The 21,237-nt window shown below is 43.8% G+C and overlaps 2 non-coding genes across 2 annotated transcripts; both read left to right on the forward strand.

Moving 5' to 3' along the window:
- Positions 1-8,162: 8,162 nt before the first annotated feature.
- Positions 8,163-8,235, forward strand: TRNAV-AAC (transfer RNA valine (anticodon AAC)). The gene has a single exon. It is a non-coding gene; the product is annotated as a tRNA-Val (tRNA).
- Positions 8,236-12,994: 4,759 nt separating this feature from the next.
- On the forward strand, positions 12,995-13,067 carry TRNAV-CAC (transfer RNA valine (anticodon CAC)). Its single transcript has one exon. It is a non-coding gene; the product is annotated as a tRNA-Val (tRNA).
- Positions 13,068-21,237: the final 8,170 nt, after the last annotated feature.

Below are 21,237 nucleotides of genomic sequence, written 5' to 3' on the forward strand. Positions count from 1 at the left end.
TTACAGTAATCCAGACGAGAATGAATGAGAGAAACAGTAAGAATTTTTGCAGAGTCAAAGGTAAGAAAAGGTCGAATTCTAGAAATGTTTTTGAGATGCAGATAACAAGAGCAAGCCAGTGATTGGATGTGGGGGGTGAATGAAAGCTCGGAGTCAAGTATGACCCCAAGACAGCGGGCATGTTGCTGGGGAGTATTAGTGGAACCACACACGGAAATGGCAGTGTCGGGTGTAGGTGAATTAGTTGAGGGAGGAAACACAAGGAGTTCAGTCTTTGACAGGTTCAGTTTCAGATATAGTGAGGACATGATGTTAGACACAGCGTTTAGACAATCGCCGGTGTTTTCTAGAAAGGCTGGCGTGATGTCAGGAGAAGAAGTGTATAATTGGGTGTCATCAGCATAGAGATGGTACTGGAAACCAAATCTACTGATTGTTTTACCAATAGGGGCAGTGTACAAGGAGAAGAGGAGGGGCCTAGAACCGATCCTTGAGGAACCTCAACAGTAAGGGGAAGATGAGCGGAGGAGGAGCCAGCAAAAGATACAGTAAAGGAGCGGTCAGAGAGATAGGAGGAAAACCAGGAGAGAACGGTGTCCTTGATGCTGATGGAGCGGAGCATAGTGAGGAGGAGCTGATGTCGAATGCTGCAGAGAGATCCAAGAGACTTAGCATGGAGTAGTGACCGTTAGATTTAGCTGTTAGTAGATCATTAGAGACTTTAGTGAGGGCAGTTTCAGTAGAGTGTAGAGAGCGGAAACCGGATTGGAGAGGGTCGAGAAGAGAGTTATCAGAGAGATAGCGGATCAGACGGGAGTGGGCCAGACATTCCTGGAGTTTAGAGATGAAGGGAAGATTAGAGACAGGTCTATAGTTAGCGGCACAGTTTTGGTCGAGGGATGGTTTTTTAAGTAGTGGATGTATGATGGCATGCTTAAATAAGGAGGGAAAGATACCAGAATAGAGAGAGAGGTTAAATAGTTTAGTTAGGTGAGGGGTGACAGCAGGGGAAAGGGACTGGAGCAGATGTGACGGAAATGGGTCACTGGTGCAAGTGGTTGGGCGAGAAGATGCAAGGAGCCTGCTTACTTCTTCTTCTGTGACTGGTTCAAACTCAGAGAGTAAGCTAGATGCAGTGGGGGAGGGAGGACAGTGCATGGTATGGTATGTTTGGGAGATAATTTCCTGTCGGATATGATCAATTTTTTCTTTGAAGTAATTGGCCAGATCGTCAGCTCGAAGCTCTGTGGTTTGGGCCTGCACTCGGGTTGAGCAGGGAATGAAGAGGGTCAAAGAGACGTTTCGGGTTATTGGACAGTGAGGTGATGAGGGTGTTGAAATGAGTTTGTTTGGAGAGGTGAAGGGCAGTGTTGTATGTTCTAAGCATGAACTTATAATGGATGAAATCTTAGTGTAGATTGGATTTTCTCCATAGACGTTCAGCACACCTGGAGCACCGCTGCAGGAAACGTGTTTGCAGAGTGTGCCAGGGTTGTCCCTGTCTTTGTCGTGTTGTTCTATGTATAGGGGGTGCAAAATCATCCAGGACAGTTTGAAGTGTTTCATTGTAATGCTTCAATGCAGAATCAAGACATGAGAGGGAGGAGATAGGGGCCAATGAAGACTGCAAGTTCATCGTAAGTTTCTGGGTGTTAATGGCCTGTATGTTTCTATAAATATGGACAGTGGGGGTGACCTGAGCAGCCTGGCAGTTCTTGATAGAGAATGAAAGAAGGTTGTGATCAGAGAGCAGGAGAGGGGAGTTTGTGAAATCATCCACTGCACAAAGCCGAGAGAAGACCAAATCGAGGGAGTTTCTGTCTTCATGCGTTGGAGAATTAGTAAGCCTTTCAGAATTAAATATTACCTTTCAGGATTAAATATATAAAAGTGTAATAGCTTTGTTCCTCTTGCTCTATAAACTGCATCCCCAAAACCACCTGTAATGAGTGTCCAGTCAGCCTGTATAAACCATTTGTGATGGCAGCTAGCAGTTAATTTTGTTATTGTGTAGTTGGCAGTGATGGTACCAGGGTACATATATTCCAGGAGCTGGCATTGGATCTAAATATACTATACTCTCACTGCAAGTTCCCCAATAACTGGCCTAGTAGTGGAAGCAGCCACGGCCTATTCCATCAGGCGCCAAGCAATTGCGTAATTTTCATAATGTTTGGAGGCAGCGGAGTTGCGCTCCTTTGGCAAACTGGTGATGGTGGTGGCATCTGCATGATCTCCCCACAGTTATCCATGACAAACTGGTGGCAGCAGAGGGATCTGTGTCCTACTCTGCCCCTATTTTTACATCTGCTGAAACATAGTGAGGTGATCTACAAGTGTTAGGATCGTCCCGAGTGGGGTCACCTTGTCGTGGTGGGATGGCTTTTACTTTTTTGTTATTTACATGTACTATTACTATTTATTTACTAGCAGGGTATTTGCTCATTTTGGTTTTATCTTAGGTGCTACGGTGCAAATTTAGACCAGATAGTCTTAAAATGCACCAGATTTATCATGGTCCACAGAATGCAAAAAATCCAGCATTTCCAAACCAATCCTTGAAAATGTTACCTATATTTGACGTTCAACATAGGAGAATTAAAGAATGTGATATCCTACCATCCCCAATGGCCCAGTTACCAGATGGGGAAAATGTTCACACTTTGTAATTTTTGTATCCTTTTTATGCAAATTGCCTCTTCAGAGAAAAAGATGACTTGAACTCTATAGCACCACCTGTTGGTAGTAGCGATCCTACAAGTCACAACCAACCCTTTAACGAGTCTTGTACTATGACTTAGGATAACAGCCAAATCAGAATCTCAATTTGCAGACATGGTGTTTCGAGCAATTGGCTTCTTTTTAGTTTTTTCTTTGTTTATTTTTATTCTATAACGTTTATTCATCTAAATATATAAGGATGAAATGTTTCTAACATCTTGTGGCCAAGCATCAAATATTTACAACCTACTTTGGCGTCATATCGACAGAGCAGCTTCTTCTATTCTGCTCGGTTGACTAGTGTCACTGCCAACGTTCTGCTCCCTGCAACATTGCAGGACAAAGAATAGAGTTAGGGCTCTTCTATCTGTGATTTTGACCGAAAGCACTCGTACCTATGATATTCTATGGGGCTGGGCATGTCTAATTTTTTCCTCAGACTGAGTGTTCGGCAGAAAAAGCTCGAAGACATGTCCAATTTTGATCTAATTGTTGGATCAAAAACAACAACGCAAGTCTATAGGTCATTGAGAAAAAAATGAGACTGCACTTGAATGTGCAGTCCGGTCCTATTTTCATGGACTGACAGAATGGGGAAGGGTTTTCTTTTCTCACATGAATGAGAAAAATTGATGCCATGCTGATGAAAATTTGATCAAAATAATAGGATCATTTTTCTCGGATGTGGAGAAAATGGTTGTGTGACTCTGCCCTAAGGGTAAGATGAAAACTGTAGCCCTCAACTGCTTTTCAAAAGTAGAAAAAGCTCTGCTTACTAGTTTTAAGAAAAGTATGTCTTTAAGGAGATATATGAGTAAAACAAATTTTCCTAACACATAGAGACAGAGACCTTAGTTTGAGGCTACACCTTGATCATTTATCTACTTCAACTAATTTTGTCTTAGCACAAATGAGAATGGAAACCAATACACGGAAGTTTCTGCAGTGGTTATCACGTGTGGAAGTAGACTGTGTGGGGACATCGTAGTGTGCAAGGGGGCTGTGTGGGGACATCATAGTGTGCAAGGGGGCTGTGCGGGGTCATCATAGTGTGCAAGGGGGCTGTGCGGGGACATCATAGTGTGCAAGGGGGCTGTGTGGGGACATCATAGTGTGCAAGGGGGCTGTGTGGGGACATCATAGTGTGCAAGGGGGCTGTGTGGGGACATCATAGTGTGCAGGGGGTGTTATGAATGGGTCACCGAGGAGGAAAGCTAAACAAGCTAAGTCACAGAAAACCAGAGAGGTTGGTAACTATGCAGATTGCAGACCCCTGATCCTAACCACACAACTAGCAGCAGCCGTGGAGCATTTCTACGATGAATCTAGAAGCCTCGTCACAGCCGGAGGACTAAATAAGCCTAAAGCAAGAAAAGGGGAAAACTAACTGCCCCAGAGCAGACTCCAAAGGAATAGACAGCCCCCATACATGTATTTATGGTGAAACAAGATGAAAACACAAACACAGGCAGGAAAATAGGCTGAGCAAATGATGGGGCCCAAACTAACTAGAAAGGACAGGAAAGGAAAGACACTGTCTGCAATCTGCCCAAAAACCTACAAAAATAAAGTCCAACACTTCTGATAACAAAATTAACCCTGAAGTCACTAGACTTCTCCCACTATATCAGCATTCTGAAATATTCTGAGACAGAGCAAAAAAGAGGCCACTCTATTAAGGGACAAAAAGCAAATTGGCAAATACAGATAAATAAGAGTGGAAATTCAGCACAGCCCCAGTCGGGGCTGGCTGACCACACTAAAAACTGAATAAACCAACAAAATCAAGTGTGAACATTAGCAGAAACACTTAGCTTGAGATGACTGGAACAGAGCTGAAAACCAAGACCTGAAAAGCCAGAAGGAATCACCAGCACCAGAATAGGGTGTCGGCTGTCTTAAATCCAGTCTGAGATTCCAGAGATCGAATCGTTATCCTCATCATCAGGTGGCAGATCTCTACTAATTAAATCAACCTCACTACCTCCTGTTACCACCAGAGGGAGCCCGGAAGGAGAACTCACAACTGGTAGACCAGAAAATGAGTTCACAACAAAGGGGGCTGTGCAGGGACATCATAGTGTGAAAGGGGGCTGTGTGGGGACATCATAGTGTGCAGGGGGGCTGTGCGGGGACATCATAGTGTGCAAGGGGACTGTTTGGTGACATCATAGTGTGCAAGGGGACTGTTTTGTGACATCTTAGTGTGCAAGGGCGCTGTTTGATGACATCATAGTGTTCAAGGAGGCTGTGTGGGGATATCAGTGTGCAAAGAGGCTGTGTGGGGACATCATAGTGTGGAAGTGGGCTGTGTGGGGACATAATTGTGTGCAAAAGGGCTGGGTGGGGACATCATAGTGTGGCACCCCTGAGGCTCAGTCGCCACAGAGGTACTGCACCTCCTCCTGAGGTGTGGTATCCCACCATCCAGGTAAGGTGGTGACTCCTGACCACACTCCAACACCGGCACCCCAGACCACAAAGTAGTGCAGCAAAGCACCTTCGGTGGCTCCCTGCTTGGAGTATAGCAAAGCACCCATTGGTGGCTCCCTGCTTGGAACACGAAACGTGTTGGGAGGTGGGTGGAGTTAGATGACATTACAAAGAGCGGGAAGAGTTTAGGATTAGTCAGTCACTCAGTTGGTTAGAGAGTTGGAGAGAAGAAGATCCCCGGAGAGAGGGATAGATGAATGGAAGTGGTGCTGCAGATCCCAGTGACCTGGGTCTGCTGGCACGGGAAAGGAAGAGAGAGAGAGCAACGCAGACTGGAAGCCTGACTCTCCATAGAGAGGAAGATCAGTACGGAACGTGAGGAATAAAAGAGAACAGAGGACTTGGGTTAGAAGAGAACCCTTCCTAGAAGTTCTAAGCGCAAGGCCGGGGTCTGGTCCCCGAGGTTGTACGGATACTAATGGTCCTGAAGCAGACACCGGAGGAACAGAAGTAGTGACCACTTTATTCCCACACCAGACTTGGGGGCACAACATCAACATAATAGTGAGCCGGGACTTAGTAGCAAGGAGTCCCCGAAGCAGGCTACAGCTGTCTGCCGTACAAGTAGAGTTCATAAGAACATCGGACAGGAGGAACTCCAGTGTAACTCAGTACTAGGAGTACTTTATTCAAAGGCACTATAAGAGGAGGCGTTCAGAAAATGCACATATGTTGGCGGAGTGTTGGAAAGGAGTATTCCATCGGGCCTGGAGGTTGGCTGAGCTCCTGACCCGGAGGACACGGCACGGAGGCAGGCACCTGTTTGTACAACAGACTGTGAGTAAAGCTTTGGAACTACATGCCCTGGTGTCCTCCACTTATTCCTGCGCCAACCTGCCCAGCACTGCTACATCCCTTGCACCTGACACGGCACCATCTACGTGTTACTCCATTTACTCTGCCCTGGGACTACAGCCCTGCCTGTGGAGGGCTATACCATCATTGCTGCACCACACCATCTGTCCCAGAGGATCTGTCTGCAGCGTCGGCTTATATCTTCATTGCTGAACACCACAGGTGGCGTCACTTTCATCACTACAAGCACACTGAAACAACCTCTTTTATAATGGGTGCCAAGGGCCACGGACCGGGTCACTGCTGCCGTGACATCTCCTAATGAAGGTCATCGGGCCCGGTACCGAGTACCCCACAGCCCTGGGAGGGTGACCCAATAGTGTGCAAGGAGGCTGTGTGGGGATATCAGTGTGCAAGGGGGCTGAGTGGGGACATCATAGTGTGAAAGTGGGCTGTTTGGTGACATCATAGTGTGCAAGTGGCTGTGTGGAGATATCATAGTGCAAGGGGGCAGTGTGGGGACATCAGTGTGCAAGGTGGCTGTGTGGGGACATCATAGTGTGCAAGGAGTTGTGTGGAGACATTGTGCTGTGTAAGAGGCTGTGTGAGAACATTGTGCTGTGATAGGGGCTGTGTAGAGACATACTGCACAAGGGGACTGTGCAAGGGGCTTGTGTGGGTATATCATACTGAGCATGGGGACATCATGCTATGTAAGAGAGCTGTGTGGGGACATCAAATTGTGTAGGGACTGTTTGTGGACATCGTGATGTATAGGGGGCTTTGTAGGTCTGCATACAATGTATGGAGCTATGTGGGGACATCAAAGTGTGCAAGAGGGCTGTTGGAGACATCATTGTGCGCAAGGGGGCTGAGTATGGGGATATAAGACTATGTAGGGGGCTGTGTAGGGACATCTTACTGAGCATGGGGTCTGTGTGGGGATGTAATACTATGTAAGGCTGTTTGGGGATATCATGCTATGTAGGGGCCTGTGTGGGGACAACATACTATGTCGGGGGCTATGTGGGGATATTATACTCTGTAGATGGGCTATGTGGCTACATTACACAAGTAATGATAATGTCTGTAAAGTGCTGTGGAATTAATAGTACTATATAAGTGAGTAAAATAAATAAACAAATAAATATAATCTTTATTGGAACATGAATTAACAGTAGCACAGAGTCAGCAGACTTAGTTCTGCTTGATATTACGTGATACAAATTCATACAAAACAATAATAAAGAGAATTAAGCTCAGTCGGTTGGTTAAGCTCTCCACAACCAACATATTCTTTTATGTGACACCTTTGGACAAATTAATAGTGTACTATAAAGAAGAACCTTTTTAAGAGTGTGTAACTCTGTGACAGCAGGGTGTGTTTTATGGGACTCACCACCCAACTTGTTTGGTGAGTGGTGGCTGCTTCTGTATCTGAGTTGTGAGGACTTTGGGGGATTTATCTGGAACTCAAAACATCAAAGGAAGTTTGTGAATTGAGATTAACTTCTTACCTTTACACTCATGTCATGTGCAAACCCCTCGCAATGATAAAAACACAAGAAAAAGGAAGACATGTCCTACACGTCATGTCACAGTACGTCATAGGGACAAACATCCACAAGCACCATTGACCTCCCAATGCAAAACTTGGGTCATCACAACCATCAAAGGCATTTCTATAGTGTAGTGGTTATCACGTTAGGCTCGCACACAAAGGAAACATTCTTTTATAAGTATATATGATCTCATATTGCATAAATTGTAGCCTACGGAACAAACTCTGGTTTACAGGAGCTACATGGGGAAATCAAACTTTCATAAACACAAAGACTTTGATTTGAGATTACACCTCGCTCATTTATCTGATCCAATTAATTTTATTAAAAGCTCATAATTAGTGCATAAACCCCCACTAATATACAGCTGTAATCTGGTACATGCTGGAAAATTATATCAGGTTTAAAGAGAACCTGACATGTGATACATTCTCCCTCTGGAGTGAGCTGCATGTATCAGACACTGGGTGAGCGATCTCAGCCAGGTATGGTTTGAAACACCATAGTGATTCAAAGAAAAATATACTTTTCATAGCTGCCAGACACCGAGCAGCATGGGAGACTAATAGGCAAGTGATAATGTGCATGGGAGTTTCTGTAGTGTAGTGGTTATCACGTTCGCCTAACACGCGAAAGGTCCCCGGTTCGAAACCGGGCAGAAACATGTTTATTTTTTTTCCTTAGACACATTGATGCAAATACTTTTATCCCAAAAAAATATTACATTATTCTAGCAGTGATAGCTTTCTATGCTAGCCAGATAATTATATTTGTAAGCTGTCAGAGAACAGATGCTCCTTCTTCAGGCAGGTTTACAAATGAATGACTGAGACAAAGGCATAATATTTCAGAGATGTTATAACAGGACATAAGTGCATGGGGTGAATGGGTGATGCCTCTAAAGATAAGCCAAGGAAATCAAAATAAGGTTTATATCACAAATGGAGAGGTGGTGGTAGTGACGCTTAGGCCCCTTTCACACATCAGTTTTTTGGCATCAGTCACAATCCATCATAGATTGTAAAAAACTGATGCGAAGGATCCGTTTTTTCATCCGTTTCGTCCGTTTTTTTTAAATAGAGATAGAAAGGATAGATAGAAAGAAAGAATAGATATATAGATAGAAAGAATAGATAGATAGATAGATAGATAGATAGATAGATAGATAGAATAGATACATTACTTGCGGTAACCTCTTCCCTTGGATTTTCCCACGCTTCAGAGTTCACTCTAGGTCAGGCTGTGAGGGGGTGGAGCTTTTGTAACTTCAGCGCTAGTCACTGAACCTCCGCTCCCAGCATTTCATTCCTCAGTGCTTTACAGCCGGGGTGGTCACATTAGCACGGCTCCGGTTGTAAAGTATTTACCCCTCAGATATGGATTACACCGTGAGACTTGACTGTTTGCCAGACAGGTATGGGCATATTGTTGTTTTTTTATTTTTTATTTCTTTCAGGAGATCAAGGACTTTGATTGGATTAGGAGAACAATAAAGATGGAAAACCTGTGTGTTTATTTATTTCATTAAAAGACTTTATTCTTATTGAGTGTGTGTTTTTTTATCCCTTGAATAACTCTGTAATGGCTAGGTGTCTTATTGACACCTCTCCATTACTAACCCAGGCTTAATGTCACCTTACAATAGCAAGGTGACATTAACCCCTTATTACCCCACTTGCCACCACTACAGGACAAGTGGGAAGAGTCGGGCAAAGCGCCTTTTCTGGGCAGCTGCGGGCTGCTATTTTTGGCTGGGGGGCCAAGATCAATGGCCCCTTACCAGCCTGAGAATACCAGCTCCCAGCTGTCTGCTTTAGCAAGACTGGTTGTCAAAAATGGGGGGGAATCTACGCCATTTAATTAATTTATTTAAATATTTTTTTTTTAAAAAGCGTGGAAACCCCTCTCTTCTTGATAACTAGCCTTGCTGAAGCTGACAACTGAGTGTTGCAGCCCCCAGCTGTGAATTTCATCTGGCTGGTTATCAAAAATAGGGGGAGACCCACGCTTTTTTAAAAATTTTTATTTATATTCAGCGCAGGAGCGGCAGATGAATACTCCCATCCGCGGCTCCTGCTCTCACTGCAGTTTAGTGGTAGTAGGTGTCGGATGATGGGATCAGTTGTCCCATCAGCTGACACCAGTGACCAGAGGTAAACTGAGCAAGCTCAGTTAAAAAAACAGAATCCGTCGCCAAATTCCATCATACAGTGTAATAGGTCAGCGATGAGAGGATTCAATATTCAAGTCTTCAATTTAAAAAAAACTTCAACAAAATGTATAAAGAAATTAAAAAGCACAAATTATAGAATGAAAAAAGTGACTGAAAAATGATTCACTATCAAAACCACATTTATGTAACAAGAAAAGTAAAAAAGTACTCGTATTTTGGTATCACCGCATCAGAGTAACTCAAGCTTCTATACTGTTACATTATTTAACATGTAACACCATTAACCCCTTTCCGACATTGGGCGTAATATGCCCACATCAGAATCCCTCCCTTTGATATGGGCGCTGGCTCTGAGTCCACACCTTTCCCGGAACATGTCAGCATGTGCCTCTAACAGCTGCGGATGGAATCAATATCCAACCGCGACTGATAACCTGTTAAATGTCACTGTCAATCTGACAGCGGCACTTGACTAGCGCTTAGCGGAAGTGCATCAGAAATCCCGCCCATGGGTGACCCGTCATGTGATCACGGGTCACCAATGGGTCGGTATGACAACCAGAGGTCAGAAGCAGACCTCTATGGTTGTTATTGCCGGATTGCTATGACCGTCGCCCGGTAGTCGGCGCTCACAGCAAGTAAGCATTTCTGCTACACACAGGCAATCTGATCATCACCTATGTGTAGTAGATGCAATCAAACAATTGCAGCTTCTAGTCTCCGATGGAAAGTATTGAAGCATGCAAAAAGTAAAAAATGTTTTAAAAAATATAAAAAAGATATAAAAGCTCAAATCACCCTCCTTTCGCCCCAATCAAAATAAAACAATAAAAAAAATCAAATATACACATATTGGTATCGCTGCATTCACAATCGCCCGATCTATCAATGAAAAAAAGAATTAACCTGATCTCTAAACAGCATAAGAAGAAAAAATTCAAAATGTCAGAATTACTTTTTTTGGTCGCCACAACATTGCATTAAAATGTAATAATGGGCGATCAGAAGATCCTATCTACACCAAAATGGCTTCAATAAAAATGTCAGCTCAGTGCACAAAAAAATAAGCCCTCACCCAGCCCCAGATCACGACAAATGGAGACGCTACAGGTCTTGGAAAATGGCACCTTTTTTTTTTTTTACCAAAGTTTTGATTTCTTTTTCACCACCTAAATAAAAAAAGAACCTAGGCATGTTTGGTGTCTATGAACTCCTAACGACCTGGAGAATCATAATGGCAGGTCACAGATTTAGCATTTAGTGAACATGGTAGAAAAAAAATAAAACTGTGGAATTGCTTTTTGTTGCAATTTTACCGCACTTGGAATTTTTTTCCCGCTTTCCAGTACATGATATGTTAAAACCAATGGTGTAGTTCAAAAGTACAACTTGTCCTGCAAAAAACAAGCCCTCAGATGGCAATTTTGCCCGAAAAATAAAAATTTTATGGTTCTGGGAAGAGGAGGAGCAAACAACTCGGCCCTGATAAAGCAAGCTCTCACGTGACTATAGGGCCTTTTACACATAGCAATATCGCTAGCGATCTCGCGTTGTGTGACACTTACCTCCGACCGACTCCCCCGCTGGATATCGCTGATCGCGCGAGAACGTCCTGGGCCATTTTCTCCTCATTGGCATCCCGCTGGTGCCGACTAGCACCGCATGGACGCAGGCGGAAGTCGTCATCATCGGTGCCGTCTGACAGGTAAGAGCGACCGTCGAGCATCGCTGGATCGCTGGTGAGATCTGCCTGTTTGGCAGCTCAATAGCGACCATTTAGCGATGCACTAGCAATCCTGATCGGGTCGTATCATTGTCGGGATCGCTGGTGCATCGCTGAATGTAACGGGACCTTATCAGCAGAAAAATTACAAAGTCACAGGTCTTACAATATGGCCATGCAAAACAAGTTAGTTTTTGTAACCTATTCTTTTTAGTGTAAAAAGTAGGAAACAATAAAAAAAATATACACGGGTAAGTTCCCACGATGTGTATTTGGTAAGTTTTTGATGTAGCAGATTTTTGCAGCATTTCTAACTTATCAGCAAAATTATTTTTTTATTGGATATTTGAGTACTTTTTTTTTTACATGCATTTGTATTGTGTTTTTGATTCTGTTGGCTTTGACAAAACTTGATGCTTTCATGTGCAGATTACATGCGTTTTTTACCTGCAGATTTCTGCATCTAATGAAATTCTACAGGGAAAATCTGCACAGAAAACTTAGTGAACCCACAAGACAACATACTGCAGATCCGAAACACGCAGGTCAGTTTACGCTGCGAAAAAAAGCAACAGTACTCACGAGATCTCTATAAATCCCATCCAATTTGCTGGAACTGTAACACGCTGAGTTTTTGGTGCAGCCAAAATACACAGCGTCAAAAGCTCAAAGCGAAAACTTAACCTAAATCTGCTATGACTGCAAACATACTAATACGAAGAATAAAGTCGTCTTATCACTTATATACTGCACGGGGAAAGGCATAAAAAAGTAAAGATAATTTCTGATCAATTATTGTTTCTTTGGTCTTCAAAAAATCAGAAAGCAATCAAAAAATGTTAAGTACCCCAAAATGGTACCGCAGAAATGCTTTTATTCCTCCCACAGAAACAAAGACTTCACACAGTTTTGCTGGCAGAAAAATAGAAAAGTTACAGCTCTCAGAATATGGTGATGCAAAACACAAATACAGTGCGTTTAATGTGTAAGAGTAGCAAAGAATAAAAACAATATAAATCTAGTATTGCTGTAATCGTACTGACCCGAAGAATAAAATTGTCTATACCGCAAATAAATGATGTAAATGAAATAACAATTACTAAATTGTTGTTGAAGATCCGCAACAATATTGCGACATTTAGCATTTACACGCCGGTCATGGTGAACTATGCTGATTTGGGTGGGATGGGGACCACCTGTCAAATTCATCATAAGTTGCGCCTCTAAATTGGCATAACTTACTCTACAAATATACACCAGCCCCCGACGGTGGTGTACGCTGGGTACCAGACGCACCTGATTCATTAAGCGTAATACAGCTTGGGCTTCATTAAGACTAGAGTGCACTATGCCAGTCTTAATAAATTTCCCCAAGCGTAATTTTTTTATATGTAGGCCTGACGCAACAAATTTCAAATGATGAAAAGAAGACGCGTCCTGCATGTCCTGCCACAAGACATCATAGGCGTCCACATGCAGAATTGACCTTCCAATGCAAACATATGGGAAGTCACAGCTCACAAGGAAGTTTCTGTAGTGTAGTGGTTATCACGTTCGCCTCACACGCGAAAGGTCCCCGGTTCGAAACCGGGCAGAAACATGTTTTTTTTTTTGTTTTCTATATAAATATATCTATGACATAACGCTGTAAGCGTCACTCTGCCCGAAGCCTTTATAGACTGCGTAAGCGCGATGCGCCTGCGCAGTCTGGCTCCAGACAGAATGAGGCAGCCAGCGGTGAGGAGTGTGTATGGCACCGGAGATGGCGGTATCGTACACACTGCATACTGCCATCTCCGACGCCATACTTACATACTTACCTGACCGGGAGGAGCGTTGCCGCAGCGCTTCTCTTCGGCCGGAGACCGGGGCGGGAGTGCGGCCAGAATCGCGCATGCGCATAGCGTGATCCGGCGCCATTTTACTGAAGACACACATGCAGTGTGTCATCAGCAAAATGGCGCCGGACAGCGCTATGGGCATGCGAGGACTCTGGCACCAGACTCCTCCCCCGGCCTCCAGCAGAACGTGGTGACAGCGCTGGAGCACAGGAAAGAAGGGTGAGTATAAATGGTTTTTTTTGTATGTGTGTAGTTTTAATAGGAGTGAGGGGACCATGCATACCAGGAAAGGGGGGGTGAGGGGAACATGCATACCAGGATAGGGGGGTGAGGGGACCATGCATACCACGAAAGAGGAGGTGAGAGGACCATGCTTACCAGGATTGGGGGATGAAAGGTACCATGCATACCAGGATTGGGGGATGACAGGACCATGCATACCAGGATAGGGGGGGTGAAAGGACCATGCACACCAGGATTGGGGGATGAGGGGTACCATGCATACCAGGATTGTGGGATGAGGGGTACCATGCATACCAGGATACGGGGTGAGGGGACCATACATACTAGGATTGGGGGATGAGGGGTACCATGCATACCAGGATTAAGGGATGAGGGGTACAATGCTTGCCTGGATTGGGGGATGAGGGGTACAATGCTTGCCTGGATTGGGGGATGAGGGGTACCATGCATACCAGGATTGGGGGATGAAGGGTACCATGCATACCAGGAGAGGGGCTGAGGAGTCCATGCATACCAGGATAGGAGGGGAAGAGTCTTGAGGAGATCATTTGCATATTCCCAGTGCCTTCTGGGATAAGTGAAGAGTCTCCGCGAGCTCAACGATCACTGGGTTTTGGCCGTTGCAGCTGTAAAGAGGAAATCGGAAAACCAGGGGAAGAGTCTTGAGGAGATCATTTGCATATTCCCAGTGCCTTCTGGGATAAGTGAAGAGTCTCCACGAGCTCAACGATCACTGGGTTTTGGCCGTTGCAGCTGAAAAGAGGAAATCGGAAAACCGCACGCCTATCGGCGGGCGAATTTTGGATCATCTTTCATCGTCCTTAAGAAATCTCAATATGGAAGAGGCCAGGAGCCATTTGGTGGGCTGCATTTCTTGCTACATGTTCACAGATTTACCAGTGGAAAAGCCAAACTTCACATGCCACAAATGCAAGCTTGTGTCCCTGTTGGAGGAAAAGTTGCAAAGTCTCGAAGAGAGGTTAGCTACGTTGAAGATCATTAAGGAAGGTGAAGAGTTCTTAGACAGAGCAGAATTATCTCTTCATGTTACAGAAAGAGAAGAAATTCGAAGTGCACCTAAAGAAACAGAGGAATGGAGACATGTGACCCAGAGAAGCAGGAGGATCAGGAGGCAGTCAGCACCCATACTTCTCAGGAACCAGTACCAGGCTCTCATGCAGGAAAACGATGAAGAAATACATCAGGATAAGACTTTGCCCACAAACAGCAACCTTGTACGCCTTCAGAGTCCTCCGGGATGGAGAAAGAAAAATGTTGTGAAGAAGAAACGGAGAGTGGTGGTCATGGGGGATTCCCTGTTGAGAGGAACAGAAGCCGCTATCTGCAGACCAGATATAACTTCAAGAGAAATGTGCTGTCTTCCAGGTGCAAAAATTAAAGATGTGTCTGACAGGATATCAGGACTCTTCAGACCTAAAGATGACTACCCATTCCTGCTACTACATGTGGGAACAAATGACACCGCAAGAAACGACCTGGAAACCATCTGCAGAGACTTTGAAGACTTAGGCAAGAAAGTGAAAGAACTGGGAGCGCAGGTGGTCTTCTCTTCCATCCTCCCAGTGGATGGCCATGGAACAAGGAGGTGGAATAAGATTCTGCAGGTGAACAACTGGCTACGTCGATGGTGCCGTCAGCAACGATTTGGATTTCTGGATCACGGAGTGAATTACCTTTCCGATGGACTACTTGCTAGAGATGGGGTGCACCTTACGAAGACTGGAAAACATGTATTTGGAAGTCGCCTTGCTACACTTGTAAGGAGAGCTTTAAACTAGAACAATATGGGAAGGGAAGCAAAAGACCAGAAAAAGCCATACACCTGACAAATGCTATTAGAAGTGGAAAGGAAGAACAAAGACAAAAGAATCTAATTAATAAAAATATTGGAGAAAGAGAAACCAATCACAAACTAAAATGTTTCTATACTAATGCACAAAGCATGGGCAACAAACAAGGAGAATTGGAACTACTAACACAGGAAAAGAAATATGATGTCATTGGAATCACTGAAACTTGGTGGGACAATACTCATGATTGGAATACAAGACTAGAAAGATACAACTTATTTGCAAGAAGCAGACTTGATAAACGAGGAGGAGGTGTCGCATTGTATGTTAGAAACGCGTATATCTGCACAGAGATTGAAGCTTCAGAGACTGGGAGTTCTGTGGAAACTGTTTGGGTAAGAATACAAGGACAGAAAAATGGAAAGGACACCATTGTAGGCATTTACTACAGGCCACCTGTGCAAACTGAAGATATGGATGAACTCTTTATGCATCAAATGGCCAAGTTCTCCAAAAAAAATGACATAGTGGTCATGGGAGATTTCAACTATCCAGACATTTGTTGGGAATCTCTCTCAGGCAAAACTAACAGGTCAAGGAAATTCTTATCCTCTCTTGCTGACAACTTTATCTTCCAAACGGTAGGGGAGAAAACAAGGGGAACTGCTACCTTGGATCTAATCCTTATAAACAGGGAGGAAATGGTTGAGGAGGTAAAAGTGGCTGGGACCCTAGGAGGTAGCGACCATGCTATTTTAGAATTTTGGATAACTAGAGGAGGAAGACCTGTGAAGACTCAGACGTCAAGGTTAGATTTCAGAAAGGCAGATTTTAAGGGATTCAGAAAGAGAATTGGAGGGATCCAATGGCTGGATATCCTTAAAGACAAAAATGTCCAGGAAGGATGGGAATTCTTGAAAAATGAAATTCTCAAAGCACAATTGTTAACAATTCCGAAAAGAGGGAAGAATAGGAAGCATTTAAGGAAGCCAGGATGGATGAACACAGAACTTAAGCACATGCTAAAAAGGAAGAAAAAAATGTTTCTAAAATGGAAAGAGGGAGGCATATCTAAAGAAGAATATAATGCTGTCTGCAGAACCTGCAGGGCACAAATCAGATTATTAAAGCTGACAATGAATTGAGGCTTGCAAGAGATGTCAAAAGCAACAATAAAGGATATGTCAAAAGTAAAAGAAAAGTCAAAGATGCTATAGGATTCTTACAGGATGAAAATGATGAAATGGTAAGACAGGATGTTGAGAAGGCCGAACTTTTAAATTCCTATTTTGCATCTGTTTTCTCTCAGAAAGGAAATGTAACATCAACTGTTCTTCACTGTCCTATTAAGGGAATAGAAGAATCCAGGATATCTATAAACAGAAAGATAGTGAGGAAACACTTAGCTAACCTAAATGAATTCAAGTCTCCAGGTCCAGATGAATTACACCCCAGAGTACTGAAGCAGATAGCAGAAGAAATTTTTGAACCCCTCTCCATAATCTTTGAAAATTCTTGGAGAACAGGAGAAGTCCCAGAAGACTGGAGAAGAGCAAATGTTGTTACTATCTTCAAAAAGGGGAAGAAGGTGGACCCAGGCAACTATAGGCCGGTGAGTCTGACTTCTATACCAGGAAAGATCTTTGAACAAATTATTAAACAACATGTATGTCAGTACCTGGGTAAGAATGAAGTGATTAAACAGAGTCAGCATGGGTTTGTAACTAATAAGTCATGTCAGACTAACTTAATTTCCTTCTATGACGGAATCACTGATTGGGTGGATCAAGGAAATGCTGTAGATATAGTATATCTTGACTTCAGCAAAGCATTTGAAAAAGTATCTCATACAATCCTTATTGAAAAAATGACTAAGTATGGAATGGACAAGGCAACTGTTAGGTGGATTCATAACTGGCTTAGTGATCGGACCCAAAGAGTGGTCGTAAATGGCTGCACATCCAGTTGAAAGAATGTCTCAAGTGGGGTACCACAGGGCTCAGTCCTGGGCCCTGTATTGTTCAACATCTTTATCAACGATTTAGATGAAGGAATTGAGGGTAAACTGATTAAATTTGCTGATGACACAAAGCTAGGAGGGATAGATAATACTAGAGAAGAGAGAGAGGATTCAAAAAGATATAAATAAACTGGAGAAGTGGGCAGCAACTAACACAATGGTTTTTAACAGGGAGAAATGCAAAGTACTACATCTGGGCAATAAAAATGAAAAGAGCATATACAGAATGGGAGGAATAGGCCTAAGCAACAGCACATGTGAAAAAGACTTGGGTATAATAATAGATCACAGACTGAATATGAGTCAACAGTGTGATGCAGCAGCAAAAAAGGCAAATGCAATTCTAGGATGTATTAACAGAAGCATACAGTCTAGATCACGTGAAGTCATTATTTCCCTCTACTCCTCTTTGGTCAGACCTCATCTGGAATATTGTGTCCAGTTTTGGGCACCACATTTTAAAAAAGACATCAACAAACTGGAGCAAGTTCAGAAAAGGACAACCAGAATGGTGACCGGTCTGCAAACCCTGTCTTATGAGGAAAGGTTGCAGGATTTGGGAATGTTTAGTTTGCAAAAGAGAAGACTGAGAGGAGACTTAATAGCTGTCTACAAATATCTAAAGGGCTGTCACATTGTAGAAGGATCAACTTTATTCTCATTTGCACAAGGAAAGACTAGAAGCAATGGGATGAAACTGAATGGGAGGAGACACAGATTAGATATTAGAAAAAACTTTTTGACAGTTAGAGTGATCAATGAGTGGAACAAGCTGCCACAAGAAGTGGTGAGTTCTCCTTCAATGGAAGTCTTCAAACAGAGGCTGGACAGACATCTGACTGGGATGATTTAGCGAATCCTGCTTTGAGCAGGGGGTTGGACCAGATGGCCCAGGAGGTCCCTTCCAACTCTACAGTTCTATGATTCTATGATTCTACCATGCATACCAAGATTGGGGATGAGGGGTACCATGCATACCAGGATTGGGGGGTGAGGGGGCCATGCATACCAGGATAGGGGGGTGAGGGGACTATGCATACCAAGAAAGGGGGGTGAGGGGACCATGCATACCATGAAAAGGGGGGTGAGGGGACCATGCATACCAGGATGAAGAATGGGGTGCCATGCATACCAGGATTGGGGTGTGAGAGGACCATGCATACCAGGATTGGTATTAGAATTTTGGATAATTAGAGGAGGAAGACCTGTGAAGACTCAGATGTCAAGGTTAGATTTCAGAAAGGCAGATTTTAAGGGATTCAGAAAGAGAATTGGAGGGATCCAATGGCTGGATATCCTTAAAGACAAAAATGTCAAGGAAGGATGGGAAATCTTGAAAAATGAAATTCTCAAAGCACAATTGTTAACAATTCCTAAAAGAGGGAAGAATAGGAAGCATTTAAGGAAACCAGGATGGATAAACACAGAACTGAAGCACATGCTAAAAAGGAAGAAAGAAATGTTTATAAAATGGAAAGAGGGAGGCATATCTAAATAAGAATATAATGCTGTCTGCAGAACCTGCAGGGCACAAATCAGATTACTAAAGCTGATAATGAATTGAGGCTTGCAAGAGATGTCAAAAGCAATAATAAACGATTTTGGGGATCTAGATAGGGACTGCTTCAATCGGGGTTACCTTGACGCGGTGGAGCAGCTTGGTATACATTGTTTTGCAAAAAAAGTATCGACTAAATACCCTGTATTTGTTATCATCTTTTTATCAGCACTTGCTGACTACTGGTATATGTTTTACTGCAGGATATTTCTGCACAATTGTCATTCTGTGCTTTTGTTTGTGTTTGAGTCAGTGGGTGGTATGAACAGTGTCCTATCGACTTGTTCATATGTGTGCATGTCACATGTGTTTTTAATGGTTTACATACAGTACACCATGTCATAGCAAAATGATTTATATATGTCAGTGTTTAATCAATTTAGTAGTTTGTGTTAGGAAAAATTTGGAACTCTAGGGGTTAAATTTAAGGCTATAATCACGGGAAAAAATTGTTTGGGCTCCTGCGCAATTTTCTCTGCCAGAGAGGGAAAGCCAGTGAGTGAGGGCAGATATTAATAGCCTAGAGAGGGACCATTGTTTTTGGCTCCCCCTGGCTGAAAAAAATCTGCCCCCAGCCACCCTTCTATAAGATGCGCCTTTTCTGGCACTAAGCCTCTCTATTCCCATTGCCTTTAGCGTTCAAAGCCAGTGTACGAAGATGAGAGGATGAGTACTTTCTTGTCCTACTCAGAGTCTCTGATAGGGTGAGCTGGACTTGAGAGCTGCATATGGTGGAACTAGCGGTGGATATGGCTGACTGAGAGAGGGTTGGTGATGGTGTTGGTGGTGCTGCTGATGGCCTAGATTCAGTCTTTCATAGCAATAACATTGTGATTCCATGACTGCTTTGCCCTTGCGACGACACCTCGACATTTGCTGCTGGTGGTGTGCTAACTGGTGGGCTTACAGTGGGGGAAGCGATGTAGCGTTGCTGACTACCTTCTTTCGGAGCAGGTGCACATGTGGCACGTGAGGTTTGGTAGTCCGTCCACGCTTGCAAGTGCATGGTGGCTAAATGTCAAAGCATGCAACTGGTATTCAAATTTCTCAGATTTTTCCCTCGGCTAAAGGTCTTTGCGCACTTCTTACAGATAACCTTTGCCTGATCATTAGGATTTTGTTCAAAAAGTGCCACACTGCACTCTTCCTACTATGGAAGACATTTTGAGGCCTTGCACGCTGTGCTACTTTGACCGTCTGGCCAAGCTGTCCCGCAACTCTTTTGGTTTTTGTAACACGTTTTTGGACTGCTACGGTCCTGCCAGATAACAGCTGTTGTGATGTCGTTGCCTGCTGCGGATCCTCCTCCTCCTCTTCTGAGCTATTGGCAGTAGCACCCTCTTCCCCCAATGGATGCCAATCTGGGTCAACAACTGGGTCATCCATCACCTCCTCTTCAATTTCATGTGCACCTTCCTCTGTGTCACCATGTAAGGTGGTATAGTATGCAGGAAGGGGCACCTGAGTTTCATCAGGGTCAGATTCTGGCTCAGTACACTGCGAGGACAATGTAGTGCTCTGAGTGAATGTATTAGCAGATAAATCTAGCAGTGGCTATGCATCAGTGCACTCCATGTCAGATTCATCTTGGACTGGGGAATTCACAATTTGACTTGCTAACCCAGGCATGGTATGTGAACAGAGCTCCATGGAGTAATTGGTAGTGTGGCCTGCCACATCCTTCACTTTTGGTAGGGGTGAAGGACACAAGGAAAGGTGTTGTTCCTGACCAGGAGCCTCCAATGACGACTCAGCTCTTTTATTTTTTGAAACTTCAGAAGAGGAGGCAAGAGAGCTGGAGGCTGTGTCAGCAATGTAAGCCAAAACTTGTTCCTGAAGCTCCGGCTTTAAAAGTGGTTTACCTACTCCCAGAAAAGAGAGCCTTCGAGGCCTTATGGAGCCAGATGATGATGCAGGCTCAACACCTCCTGCCTTAGGTGCTATTGTGCTTTTGCCACAACCAACAGATGCAACACCACCACCACCATTGGGACCAGCTGGCAACTCCCGCCCACTTCCATGGCGTCTTCCAGAATACTTGCTCATTTTTGTGAAAATGTACCCAAAATACCACCAGCTATATGGTACTGTAAAGGAAGGTAGAAGGTGTATCTACTATTGGTGAGAATTTGAATCACACTAGAGATTTGAGGATGCAGAACTATTGTCTCTGGCCCAGTAGAGATTACACCTCAATGTAACAGGCTGAAATTGGATGGTGAATGACAAGGTAGCATAGTTTTGAAGGCTGAAGGAAGACTTTATGTCCATCTAGTTCAGCCTATTTTTAGTGCAGC

Source organism: Dendrobates tinctorius, unplaced genomic scaffold (assembly GCF_039654945.1).
Source record: "Dendrobates tinctorius isolate UK_male_01 unplaced genomic scaffold, ASM3965494v1 ptg000228l, whole genome shotgun sequence".
NCBI classification, from domain to species: Eukaryota; Metazoa; Chordata; class Amphibia; order Anura; family Dendrobatidae; genus Dendrobates; species Dendrobates tinctorius.